Source organism: Protopterus annectens, chromosome 4.part0, assembly GCF_019279795.1.
Source record: "Protopterus annectens isolate FY-2018-M chromosome 4.part0, PAN1.0, whole genome shotgun sequence".
In the NCBI taxonomy this organism is placed as follows: domain Eukaryota; kingdom Metazoa; phylum Chordata; order Ceratodontiformes; family Protopteridae; genus Protopterus; species Protopterus annectens.
The window spans coordinates 77,608,861-77,623,912 of NC_056733.1; positions in this window are offsets into that span (position 1 = coordinate 77,608,861).

Here is a 15,052-nt window from a genome sequence, read left to right on the forward strand (position 1 = left end):
ATATGCTGGCATCAGCAAAGATCATGAGTGAGAAAAGGAATTACATTTTATTTTTCCTTCAATGAAATAATAAGGTGTGTCTAAAGCTTAATGTTCAGAGCTGATAAACCAATTACTCATAATCAGCTGAGAAGATAAATGCTTAACAGAATGTATGGATCATATCTGGGGCTATTAAAGTGCAAAGGAAGTCTATGAAATGTAATGCATTAGCCAGGAATGCTGATTCAGATAAAGGAAATAGTTCAGAATTCTGCCATCTGCAATATATACAATGACAGCAATCCAAATGAAGAGATGCCACCATACCTTGTAAAAGTTTTACATTGATCAGAGCGGACAAAACGTTGTTCCATTTCAAAGAAAATGCATCTTATATGAGTAGATTATTATTATTTATAAATTCTGCGTGGTCATTAAACTGACAGACATAATAGATGCAAATGTAATTTGCGCATTAACATCTACATTCCTGAGAGAGCAATACCTACTACTGTCATATGATAATGGTCCACAATACAAAATTCCATAATTTGGAAGATCTGTGCACAAATGAGAACTGAAACATAATTTCCTGTTCATTCTCCATAGCGTTATGGGCAAGTAGTGAGAACTGTTCAGAGACTGAAGAATCTCATGAGAAAGACCATTAGCAAAAGCTATGAAGATTGTCATCTAATTGTTTTAGAAAATAGGGATAGTCCATAGCAGAGAGTCTCGCACCAGCTCAGCTGTTAATGAACAAAACGGGCAAAATGTTGAAAACCGTATTACCTCCTCCATCTGTGTTACCAGTACCTGAAAATTAAGATGAAGTATTTTGAAATACATGGGCATGTTCTTCACATGAAAAGCATAATTGTATGCAATAAACTTAAGAGGTCTTAAATACACTCTGCAATTAATCTAACAGAGTATAATCTTATTTATGTTCAATAGCCACTAATAGTAAAACAGCATCTGGTGCAATAGGTAACAGCTGTGAAATTTTTGTGCAATAAATATGTTGTTTCCTTAGACTAGTGCCAACAGAATCCTGTGCACTAAGAAGTCGCTGCAGAATTCTGTGCAATAAATACTGTCTCTCTTTAGCTTAGTAAATGTCTGTTGATACATAAAACAGTAAACATTATGTAGTAGGAATGTCTAAATGTAGTAATGTGAATTGTATATGTTAGATGTTTGCACATAGAGAGTAGAGTAATGTAATTTCATTCAGTTGCACTTGTGGAGTCTGAATGACAATCAAGTTCACTTTGACTTTGACTTTGATGTGCACATTTATATTCTATATCCTACTTGAATTACAAATATCTTGAGAAACTGTAACTCACATGCATCCATCCACTCCTTGTGGCATCCCAGTTATTACTGGAAACATCCATTATAATGTATAGCTCTATTAACAGACAAGAAGTCAGTAAGCCTCATTGCTAAGTTTTGGACAGTTTTTGTTCATACTGTTGCACCTTACATCATAGAAGCTGTACATTATTTTAAATAATTTGAACAGAATGATGACATGAAATTGCGTATTGTAACATTATACTATATTTTATATTTTACCAGGTATCTTTGTATGCATTTGATTTATATATGGAGCTATGCATATCATGTTCTCCTGTGATTACTATTTTAGGTAACACTGCATTAGCATGTACTGAATTTCTACAAATATTTGAAGTATGTGATTGCTACAAAATGCGATTGCATTATTATAATGGAATTCAGATGTTACAGCCCAGTCATTACAGCTGTTGCTTTAGTCTCTACTTCCTCTCCAGTTATTCTTTATAAGTATGATATATAGAATCCGAACATACTTCATGTGACTATAATGTAAGGAGTACCCAAGATCACTGTTCAACTTTTATCTTGAGGTGTATATGTGCTGTGGCTGAACATGATCCACTCTGAAAAGTCCATCTAACTAGTCAACAAAAAAATAATGTGTTGTTAGTTGCCATAAAACCAGTTCTTAGCCAGCAGCAAAGGTAATAAGAAAGGTGAACCTGCCTCATTCTCTATTATGTTTACAGAGTTTTCACATTAGGATAGCCTCCAACTTTCTGATCAGTTTTCAGGCATCATACCACCTACTCAGAAGGATACTTGCAGTCATGTAGTGGGGAAAGACATGTGGAAAGAGATGACCCATCTCTCCCTCTTATCTGTTCATATCTATTGTGATGACAAAGGAGAGAACCGTTCTCCTTATAAATGTATACTATAGCAATGTCAGTTTAAGTGACTGTAATATGCATTGGGGATGTATGTCACATGATATCAGTGTCTTAGTCACTCTGAATCATTTAAGCCTATAATATGGCTGCATCTTGTATGCCATCATCTTCATTTCATTATTTCACAAGAAGTGCATATATTACATGGCATCAGAATAAAAATATATCTTATGACACTAGCAGTTGGCATACTGCTGAACATCCATTCAATAACCATCCAAGCTGCGCAGAGGAACCAATAGGATCATTTCTCCGGTGCCACATGATAAAAGGAAGAGCCATAATTTTTTTACTCAGGTTTCAAAGTAAAATTTCATAAACTGACTCTTGATTTAAATATTTCACTGCACATAATGCTAAAATGATTCTCGTTTGTACTATACACTTCCAAAGACATTAATTATAACTTTTTAATTTAATTTATTGTTTTCACAAAGTAATCACATTTCTCACATTTTGCATAGAAAAACAGCTGAACCACCAATCTCTTTTGATTTCTGTGTTCAGTAAACTGCAAGCTATATGAAAACAGGAAGCTTTGGATCCAGGCATTTTAATCTGAATAGAATTGTGGAGAAAGAAAAAGTTGATTATTCACCATTTCTACACATCACAGGCAATGGAACAGTAAATGTATTTAACACTTTTAACCTCATAGAGGAGGGCAAAAATAAGGTGAAATGTTGAAAAACACATTTCTAGCATGTCATGAGGTAAAGGAGATCATTCCATGTAGAAAGCATTTATTTTATAATGCATTCATTATCAGGACTCAAGTGGCTCAGCAATGTACAGATGCTTACAGTGGATAAAAAGTTTACACACCTGTTAAAATGCCACATTTTGTGATATAAAAAATGAGACCACAATAAATCATTTCAAAACATTTCCCACCTTTAATGTGACCTATAACCTGCACAATTCAATTGAAAAACAAACAAATCTGTTAGGGGAAAATTTGTAAAAAAATAATAAACGTACAATATGCTGGTTGAATAGGTGTACACACCCTTAAACTAATACTTTGTTGTCTGGGCACACCCTTAAGCTAATACTTTGTTGAAGCACCATTTGATTTAATTACAGCATTTAGTCTTCTTGGGCAGGAGTCTATCAGCATGGCACATCTTGACTAATATTTGCCCACTCTTCCTTGCAAAAGTGCTCCAAATCTGTTGGATTCCGAGGGCATCTCTTGTGCACAGCCCTCTTCAGGTCACCCCACATATTTTCCATTGGATTTAGGTCTCGGCTGTGGCTGGGCCATTCCAAAACTTTAATTTTCTTCTGGTGAAGCCATTCTTTTATTGATTTGGATGTATGCTGGGGTCATTGTCATGTTGAAAGGTGAAATTTGCCTTCATCTTCAGCTTTCTAGCAGACACCTGAAGGTTTTGGGCCGAAAGTGACTGGTATTTGGAACTGTTCATAATTCCCTCTACCTTGACTAAAGCCCCAGTTCCAGCTGAAAAAAAGCAACCCCAAAGCATGATACTGCCACCACCATGCTTTACCATGGGGATAGTGTTCTTTTGGTGATGCAAAGTGTTGTTTTTGTGCCAAATGTACCTTTTGGAATTGTGGTCAAAAAGTTCAACCTTGGTCTCATCAGACCATAACACATTTTCCCACATGCTTTTGTGAGACTTGAAGTATTGTTTTGCAAATTTTAGCTTGGCCTGGATGTTTTTCTGTGTAAGAAAAGGCTACCGCCTTGCAACCCTACCCCATAGTCCAGACATATGGAGAATATGGGACATTGTTATCAAATGTAGTACACAACCAGTACTTGCCAGAAATTCCTGTAGCTCATTCAGTGTTGCTGTAGGTCTCTTGGCAGCCTCCCTGACCAGTTTTTGTCTTGTCTTTTCATCAATTTTGGAGGGATGTGCAGTTCTTTGCAATGTCACTGTTGTCCCATACTTTCTCCACTTTTTGATGACTGTCTTCACTGTGTTCCATGGTATATCCAATGCTGTGGACATTGTTTTGTACCCTTCTCCTGACTGATACCTTTCAACAATGAGATCCATTTGATGCTTTGTAAGCTCTCTGTGAACCATGGTCTTTGCTGTAGCAGGTCACTGAGTAAATGTCAGGAATATCCTACTAAGAGAGCTGAACTTTATTTTGGGTTAATCAGAGTCTCTTTAAGTAATGGCAGGTGTGTACCCACGAAGACTGAATGTTGTAATTAAATTAAAAGGTGCTTCAACAAAGTATTAGTTTAATGGTGTGCACACACAACAAAGTATTAGATTAAGGGTGTGCACACTTATGCAACAAGCGTATTGTACGTTTCTTTATTTTTTATATTTTTTTCCCTAACAGATTTGTTTGTTTTTCAATTGAATTGTACAGGTTATAGGTCACATTAAAGGTGGGAACAGTTTTGAAATGATTTATTGTGGTCTCATTTTTTTATATCACAAAAACCTGGCATTTTAACAAGGGTGTGTAAACTTTTTATATCCACTGTATGTAATTGTGCTCAAAATAGAGCAAGATGCCATCACTTTGGAAATTTGCATGATTCTGTGATAAGAGAATTATGTATGCCATTATAAATGATCAAGTCAGAGGTAGACTGCTAAGACTCGGATATAACATTAGGTAAATCACTTGTGTACAAAGCAAGTGAAGGAAAAAAGTAATCTGTTGACACTGCTGCAGGAGGAGATGGGACGTGAAATAAATTCAGAATCTGATAATGAGGAGAAAAAGAAATCAAAAACTTGCAAATTAACTGCAAATAGAAATAACATCACAAGGTAATCCAAGATGGCATCCAGAAACAAGCACAGAATTTGACACCTACATGCTCTTGGTTGGATTACAGGTATTAGAAAAAGATAACATAAAACCCACAGCCATATATCTAGGCTATATGAGGTCCCAATCATTATGTAAGATAAGAAATAAAAATTAATTCACAATTGACATTTATTGAACATATCAAAACTGAAAAGTTTGTGGATACAGCAGAAAGGCACTGCATAGTCAGGGCATAACAAACAAAGCAAACTGGGGTCAGAAAAGTTGACACTATAAGAGAGAAGTATTGTTTCTAAGTTAGATACTGATGCAAATGCAGTAGTATGTATTAACATTTGTTTAAAATGCTGAACCTGTCTGGTATTAGGTTTTAATCGGCATGAAATGTGCTGATTTATCCAAGTTATAAACTGAATCTGTTAGGTCAAATTCTGCTTATGTGTGAATGTAAGCACAGGAAATAGAATCCACATACTATTAATTTTGGAAATAGTGCTAACCAGCCATATATACTAGATCTCACAGTCTGTAAAAGGCTTGGTTTAATTAAGAAAATTCAGATGACACAGGTATATAGCAGCTCACAAATTATTGAGATGGGTAGCATTATGACTACAAAATAGGCCATATGAATGTTTCTATGGCTAACATGACTATTAGCAAGAAAGGTTGTTAAAATAGCCTATAAGAAGCAGCAAAAATTATTTAAAGCAAACTAATGTGAATGTTTGCAAGAACAGTGGCTTGAAGTCATGAAGTTGCAGTGTCAGAAAAAATTGGGTGGCCTTAGTAACAAGACAGGAGTGGTTGCAAGTACTTTTTATAGAGTTAAATAGGAACAAAGAAAACACAAATTAAACAATTTTGACTGGATAATAGTGGATTCTGATAACATCTTACAGAAGTATGTTTACTTAATTGATGAACTGGGCTATTTGTCAAGAGACTACCATACTAAAAAAATTCAAGAGTAATTTTTGTAATACACAAACCTAGGAAAGTACTTAGAGAACACAGGAAAAGGACTAAACAGAAGCCAAAACCAATGGTGGCCATTTATGCAATTGGTAAGTATGCTGGCCTAACTGAATGGGTGAACAGCCTGTTGTCAGTTATGAAGTCAGTCTGGTATAGACCCTCAATTTATGAACAAATGGATTAAAAGAGAACATCATCCCACTGCAAACTGTTGACAGAGTAGCTATAGGCATGTCTACTGCTAAATATTTTAGTGTTAAAAGCAAAATCAAGGTTTCTAATAGATACATCAGGATAAGGCTAGTTAAAAGTTACTGATTATAGATTCCTGATGCTAACCTTTGGTGTATCTTCAGTGTCAGAAGTATTCTAGAGAGCTGTGGATTACATTATAGATGATTTGCTTGTATGGGGGCCCTACCAAATAAGATCATAATATGAAACTGATTAATCTGCTATTCAGACTGAAGCAAGACTACCTGAAATTCAGTAATTTTAATATCAAACCTAAATGTCTCATCTTGTATGCAGTAGTCATATTTGACATCAGATGGTTTTAAGCCAGATGTTGAGAAGGTCAGTGTTAAAACCAATCTGCATAAATCAGAAGACAAATCTGATTATACATGATTACTGGCAATAGTTAATTGCTTTCAAAGTTTATATCCAGCTTATCAGATATTACAGTGCCAGTCATGGTGATACTTGAGCATGATACAAACTGGTTTTCAAGTTTAGCATAAGAGGCAAGTTTTAAAATGTTAAAAATCTTGTTACAGAAACTCAACCCTTACACCTTTATTTACTTAGCTAATTACTCATTATATTGATGCCAACTACATTTGAATGCAGTGCTAATATAGGAAGGCTGACCAGTATGCTACAGGTCAACTGTAACTGAACCACAAGCAAGATATACAAATGGAAAGAAATGGTGGCTTTTCCCCAAGACTGCCACACTTTCTGTGATTATGTTTATTGCAAAATAATTACTACAGAATCGGATTACTAACCACCACCAAGTACTTTCAAGAAAACGTTTTGTAAACCTTCAGCTAGGCTATAAAATGTTATGTTAAAAATTCAAAATATGATTATAAGTCCAGTGTATGCCTGGAAAGCAAATGCAAATACTTGAAATGCTTAACTGAACATATATTAATGAGCAGAAATATAATCTGCTAGAACAAGAATTGGAAGTAATTTAGGCATTGACTACCTGTGTCTGCTGATAAACAAAATGAACTTAAGAAGCATATGAAGACACAGGGTTACAAAAGATGAAAGAAGTTATGAACAGATGGCCAGACCAAATGCATTTGTTTCCTAAAAAGCATATATTTAAATTATTAGACTAGAGATGGGTTGCTATGTGTACAAGCCATATTGTTTAAAATTAGTATCACCATTTTTCTAAGCCAGATGACAGAAATGGTGATTCATATAATTTGAGTCATATTTAGCCATAGTTAAGGGCAAAGAAAGTGTATGAGAATTATCTATTTTGATCTAAAATGTGACAGCAAATATAAAGACTGCTTCAAAATTGTGAGATCGGTGCATTGTTTTATAACTAGCATGCCAAAGAAGTGATGATTCTGCATGAAATACCGGGTCTGATATGGAACAAAATAGGAGATGATTATTCCATTAGAAGAATCATTAAAATGTATAATGTGTAGACTGCTATTCTACATATATGGAAGTTATGCATCTTAAAATATGACTACTAGATGTTCTTAAACAGCATATCCTCACACTGTGGTATACCAAAAGTTTCATAATTTTGCCACTAAATGCAAATTTAAGCATGCAGGCTCATTTCCACATTATCCAAAAATAATAGTGAAGCTGAAAGAGTAACACAAACCATAAAAACACATGTGATATCTTTCCAGGTAAAGACTGTTATCTTTCAGATCCTGAACACAGAAATTCACTGTTGTAAGGGATAGGTCTGATGCTGATGGATCGAAAAGCTAAGAGCAATCCAACCAACTACCTAGCCATTACTTCATGCAGGTGATAAGAACAATACTCCTGACCTCCCGAAGATAAGCCAAATAAAGCAAAATGTGTATTATGATAATCATACTAGGAGTCTATCTGTTCATCAAGGCGAGAAAAGAGTAAGAAGACAAATGCCAGCAGGGCAAATGCCTTTGTGAAAGAGAATGAACGACCATTGCCAGCAAGCAATATTTTGAAAGCACAAGAGTGTCATTTATATAATGTCAAAGGTGTGGAATCACAAATATATCATCCAAAGAGGAGATATGGCTGCAAGATGCCATAGAGGCTGAGTAAGATAGCAATAGATTCTGCAGAATGAAAGCTGTCAGATTCCAGGTGAGAGGAATATTTGAAACAATTAGTGCATTGTGTTACTTGAAATACAGTGCTAAGTACTAGTCCAGCAGGGAGATGCCAATTCAGAGGCACATGTAACCCAACTATGCTACTGTGGAAAATAGACCAGTATGCATTGCATGCAAATGACTGCATAGGGATATACAAATGAACATCAGCAGATAATTAGAGCTACTGTGTATGCAAATGATGACTACAGACTCATTTCAGAAACATGTACATATTGTACAATGAGCATTCCAGTCAATTCATCTGTATACTAACATTTCTTATTGAACAGCAGTATCATTTGCACTGTGATGCTAAGATGAGCATCTACTTTAGCTACTAAAAATATGTCAGTAGCTACTTTGGATACCAGTGACCATGATGTTGTATGCTGCTACCCACACTCCCATGTCACAGAGCAGTCCATGTTACAGACCAAAAATATGAGACAAACCCAGGAACATTCTGTGATATCAGAAACAGTTTCAACTTTGTTTTTGCATAATCACCAGAGAATGAGTATTCCAACATATCTCATACAAATGCACAGAAGTCCTGTAAAGCCAGACTTTAAAATGATCAAATGATATGATTGTAAGTTGTTTTCATCTACTGCCATTCCCTCATTTAGTAGCTACAATTCTCAATAATTTGCCAGAAAGACAAAGATTTAAAGAGGCACAGATCAAAACATGAGTCAAATTCAGGGACAATCTGTAAAGTCAGGAACAGTTTCAACTTTGTTTTACTCACAAATAGTAGCTATAAAGTAAAGTAGTCATACTTTAAATTATGTACACAGCAAACACCACTGTCCCTTATGGATAGGGGAAACGTAATTACACCAATGTACATTATTTTGGCTCACTTATATTGTAGAATATAAGGGCTAATAATATTCATGGGAATGCAAGATTAGGCTTCTTAAGATCCTGACAGATCCATAGCATAGTAAGTATGTATAAATCTATACGTTACTTTCTTCCAGACTTGCTTTCATCGGTAGCCAGCATTCCTCTCTCTATTTCATAGGTGCAAACCTCAGAAGATTGCCAGAAAAACAAAAATTTTATGACGCACAGACCAAAACATTAGGCACAGTCAGAGACAGTCTACAAAATCACAGACAATATTCAACTTTGTTTTATTCACAAACAATAGCTAAAAAGTGCTGCAGTCAGACTTTAAATTAAGCAGTGACATGTTGCTTTCATCCAGACTTTAGAATGATGACACAACAGATGGTAAGTTGCTTTCATCTACAGCCCCTCCCCCCAATTTAGTGGCTGCATTCCTCAATGATTTGCCAGAAAACCAAATATTTAATGTGAGGCCAAGTTAAAGGACAGTTTGCAAACTCAAGGATAGTATAAACTTTGTTTAAAGTACTAACAGTAGCCGGAATATAATGTCAAGTGCCCTGTCTACTTTCAAACAAAGCAGCTAGACAATGAAAAACTATATTTAAACTTGTCTGTATCAAAGATTTTCAACCATTTTCCATATGGGGTGTGTGTAGGGTGTTCATTGGGGAGTGGCACACACACACACACACACACACACACACACACACACACACACACACACACACACACACACACACACACACACACACACACACACACACACACACACACACACACACACACACACACACACACACACACACACACACACACACTTTTGTGGCACACAGTTTTACTTATAAGCTCTCACAGTCATGTTACTATTAGAAAAAACATAGCTTTGACTATATGGACCTTTGCTGACAATGTGATACCCCTGATCTTTAAAATGTTATATACATTTGCCATAGCATTCTTTCCAAAAAGTAGGAGTCCTTTAATTTCATTGATGTAATCATCATCTACAGAGATCTTTCAACCCAGGAAAACAAAATCTGTCATTGCCCCCATTTCTTCCCCATCTATTTGCAAAGAACTGACAGGACTGTGTAATATAATTTTAGTTTTTGTTTTTGGTGTGTTAAGCAATTTTGCTCTTTCCTCTTTCATCATCATGAACATGCTCTTCAACTCTTCCACAGTTTCATACATTAGAGTGGTGTCTGCATTTATAAGTTTGTTAATTTCTCCCAGCAATTTTGATTTGAATATCTGATTAATTTAACCAAGCATTTTGCATGATATATTTAACATATAATGTTTAGTAAATTGTGATGAATCAAATTCTTTGGCACCTTCTTCATTATGCATATATTTTATTGGCATCTTATATTCAAAGAATAACAAAAATAACATGACCTCACCTGGATAAAACAAAACTGTGTGGGATCTCGTACAGACTCCTCAGAGGTGACCTCTGTCTGTCATACAAAGCAATATCAGACCCTGTCTTGATGGGACTGCTGCATATCTGCAAGTCAAGCTCCACTTGAGTAACCCCCATGAGCGACCTCAACCTGGTCTGTGATATCAACAGGACTTATTGGCAGGACAGATTTGTGTCCCAGAGACTCCATCTTTTGTGGAATAGACTCCCTGTCCATGTCAAGCAGAGTACCTCATTAACCCTTTTTAAGCCAACCTGGATTGAGCTCACTGAATATCTGTCCCAGGCAGGTATGTCCCTAGCCTTAAGCAGCATTCTACCATCACGCAGAATGATGCCTCAATGCAAACAGAAAATAATTGACTTTAACAACTGGCTTAGTTTCTGGTGTCATTCCAGGAGGATCCAGTACTTGACAGCCTGGGAAGATATGATCGACAGACCACAATGCTTTTCTAGAGATGGCCTGCATCTGCCTCGCTTAGGCTTCAGGTTTCTGGCAAAGGCCCTTGTCTCCCACATAGTGCCTTTTTTAGGAAAAGTCATGAGGTCAATACTATCAACATAAAAATCTCAACAAAATACAAATTAAAGGTCATGCTGCTGAACGCTAGGAGTCTAAACATGAAACAGCACTCATTGCAAGTATTCTTAACCCTGGAAGATGCTGACATTTGTGCAGTCACAAAAACCTGGTTCAAAGCTGTGGAGAGTACCTCAGCCTTACCTAGTTACTCATCCTATCATGCATTCAGACCCCAAACTGTGGGCAGCAAAGGAAGTGGAGTTTCAATATATATTAAACACTCACACACCTCCAGACTGGTCAAACAGTATGATACACAGGAGACACTCCAGGTGCAGTTAACCATTGACAAGACCTCTATTCAAATTATAGCTAGCTACAGGCCCCCAAATTTGACTCAAGATGCCCGGTCCACCTACCTGGATCTCTTCAAATCTATCAAGATTCAACCCTTTACCCTGATCCTGGGTGACTTTAATTACTCAACCATAGACTGGAAAAACTACTCATGCCAGAACACAACTGCCCAGAGATTCCTCGATTTTATCAATGCAAATGCCTTGGGACAGCTATTCGATACCTCCACAAGAGGTGACAATATCTTGGACTTGGTATTAACCAACATGAGTAACTACTGTAGCACCCCTACAGTATCATCCTCCCTGGTACGATCTGAACATAAAGTGGTCACTTTTGAAGTCACCATCTCCCCTGACCCCCCCCCCCCTCTAGGGAGGGTCAAACAAAAAAACTTCTCCAAAGCTGATTATAGCCTCCTGAGGGATGGTATAAACAGCTTCACAGCCCCCTTCCCTACTGTAGGAACTGGTACCAATGTCCATATCTACACCAAAGTACTATACAAGCATTTATATAGATACACTGAATCAAGAATACCTGACAGGACAAAATCATCCTCTGGAAGGAAGAGTAGACCTGGCTGGTGGACATCTGCAATAAATAAAATATATAACAGAAAGAAAAAATTACTGTCCAGGACCAAGAAGGAGCAGTTCCCAATTGGAAGCAATCTCTCCTTACCCATAACAAGCAAATAAGAGCACTAGTGAAATCCTCTGAAGCCAACTTTGAGTCCAAATTGGCCACATCTACTAGAGACAATCATAAGACCTTCTTCACATACGTCCGAAATCTCAAAGGAAGCACCCAGATCTGTCCAGAACTGGTGGTCAAGGATACCACATACACAAATGCTGTAGATATAGCCAATCTACTGGCTGAAAGAGTCAGTGAAAACTTCTCCCCATCAGTAAACCAGGACATCCCCAATATCTGCCCCCCACCCCTTATCTCTAGGGAATAGGTCATCAATGCCCTCCTAAAGGCAAAAAATACAGCCTCCATGGGACCTGATAACATTCCTGGCTGCATCCTACATGAACTCAGGCTTGAACTTGCAGCACCATTAGGGACCCTATTCAACCAAAGCCTGAGTACCAGTTTTGTCCCAGCCAAGTGGAGGACAGCCACTGTCATCCCTTTACACAAAGGTGGACCATCCACCGATCCAGGAAATTATAGACCCATCAGCCTAACTAGCCTGATCTGCAAGGCCATGGAATGGATTATCATGGACCTCATTAGCAGAGACATTGGCAACCTCCAAACACTCAACCCCATACAGTTTGGCTTTGTCAAGGGGAGGTCATGTCTATTAAATCTGGTCAATTTCTTTGAGACAGTCACCAAACCCATGGACGAGGGGAAGACAGTACACATCGCCTACCCTGACCTGGCCAAAGCCTTCGACACATTTCCTCACTCAGGCATAGTAGATAAACTCTCTCAACTAGGTAACAATCCATATGTTACCAGATGGGTAGCAAACTGCCTCACTGATAGAACCCACCTAATCAAAATAGAGGAAGCCACCTCAAGCATTTGACCCTTAACGAGTGGCGTACCCCAGGGATCAGTCTTAGGGCTTCTGTTATTCAGGATATAGTTCTCTGAGGTACAGGCCAAAACCAGTGGACTATGGCTGTCCAAGTTTGCAGATGACTGCAAGCTGTGCACAGTCATCAATCCCCCAAGTGATGTGGATGTCCTCCAAGAGGGTCTCACCCAAACAAATGACTGGTGCCAGAAACATGGCCTTAAGCTGAAAGCCAAAAAATACATCATCATCCCCTTTGGGGAGAATGACATCCCCACATATTATCACATTAATAACAATGTCCTAAGTACACAATCAGTAGTGAGGGATTTGGGCACCCAGGTTGATAGCAACCTGACTTTTGACCACCATGCTGCCTCCCTTGTACGGAAAGCTTTCTACGTGGCCCACCTCATAAGTAAGGGTATCTCATCCAGGGACAAAGAGGTCATAACATCCCTGTATTCTTCCCTTATAAGGCCAGTTATTAAGTACAATGCCCCCTTTGGCATGTACCTTGCAAAGCACATGCAGCAGTTGGAAAGATCACAGAGGTTCCTCACCAGGAGAATCCAGAACCTCAAACATCTACCCTACACAGATAGGCCAAAAGCCCTATCCCTCTACTCAGTTTCATACAGACTCCTCAGGGGTGACCTCTGTTTGGCATATAAAGCAATCTCAGACCCCGCCTTGATGGGACTGCTGCATATCCACAAGTCAAGCTACATTCAAGTAACCCATATGCGCAACTTAACCTGATCTGCGACATCAATAGGACTTGTTGAGGGGACAGATTTGTGTCCCAGAGACTCCCCCATCTGTGGAATAGACTCCCTCTCCACATCAAGCAGAGTACCTCATTATCCCTTTTTAAGCGCAACCTGGATAACTGGATGGGAAACAGAAAATACACCCCTGGGATTCCACCTGTGTCCCTGCTGGACAGGGGCTCTGGGTGCTGACTTGTCTAAACATGGACTAAACTCTTGGCTAGGCTTATAAGAGCCTCATGGTTAGTAGCCTAGTAACATCCTATGATCTCCTTCTATGATCCTGGATAACTGGATGGGGAACAGAAAATACACCTCTGGGATTCCACCTGTGTCCCTGCTGGACAGGGGCATCGGGTACTGATGTGTCAGAAGATGGGCTAAATTCTTGGCTAGGCTTATAAGGGCCTCAGGACCAATACCCTAGTAATTTTCTGTGATCCTGTGATCCTATAAAAACTAATTCCACAAATTCACAAACAAGATGACATTCTATTTGTGTTAAATAATCATAACCTATAAGGGCCTTCTCCAACCATATTAAACCAAATTCATGTGCAATAACCATAAATAAATCAACTACATCAATAGTAGCAAAACATAAATCATCTTTGTAAGGCACTTGATTAATCTTAACTAAAAAGTCATATGAATCTCACAGAATATGCGTCTTTAAACCATAGAAAGGCTTTAACTTTCGATCACCATATACTGCCAGTGGGTAAGTTTTAGAACTGAATCTGAATGCCTGTTCTTGGAGGAAGCAAAACTGCAACACCAGTATAGGTGGGCTAGTATGAACACAAATAAAATGATCTGTTCTGCAGTATGGTCACATGGTGGTATTACACATAGGAATGCACTGGATGAATAGTAGATCCTTATTTGCTTTAACCTGTGTTATCCAATACAATGAATATTAGCATGGCTAATGTGAGAGTAATGAAATTTCATTTATTGCATACTTCATAGCAAGTTAAGTGAAAATGTAACTCCAACAACTCTACAGCTGTATAACATTGTCCAGCAGCAAGTATTAATTCACACGCAGTGGCAACGTATCTTAGATCCTGGACCCCCCAATTGTACATATATCATTGTTATGTTTTGATACATTTACATATCTTTTCAAGTTTGTGCTTGGCTGACTAGGAATTCCTGGTGAGTTTTACACCTTTTTGTTTTCTTCAGTCACTCTTACTGTAATTTT